This window comes from Penaeus monodon, chromosome 21 (genome assembly GCF_015228065.2).
Source record: "Penaeus monodon isolate SGIC_2016 chromosome 21, NSTDA_Pmon_1, whole genome shotgun sequence".
Classification (NCBI taxonomy): domain Eukaryota; kingdom Metazoa; phylum Arthropoda; class Malacostraca; order Decapoda; family Penaeidae; genus Penaeus; species Penaeus monodon.
The window spans coordinates 13,371,606-13,371,907 of NC_051406.1; positions in this window are offsets into that span (position 1 = coordinate 13,371,606).

Below are 302 nucleotides of genomic sequence, written 5' to 3' on the forward strand. Positions count from 1 at the left end.
CTCAACCTCTTAACACCCATATCTCCCCGCGCATTTCCGCATTCACCCACGGATCCATAGAAACCGTTCGCGTATCACGTGTCCGAAATCCGCCTGCAGCATCCGCGAACGCAAGGGGCGGGGGCTGAATGGCGGGAAAAAAAAACCCGACTCATCTTGACAAAACACTCTCACCTCATCACGTCCGAATATTATTCATTTATCCGGCTTCCATCAGATAAGCCGGAGTGATGAATGAACCGCTGTATGTGTTTCATTGGGCGAACGATTGGCCGGTCGGCTTTAATTAATTATTCATTGTG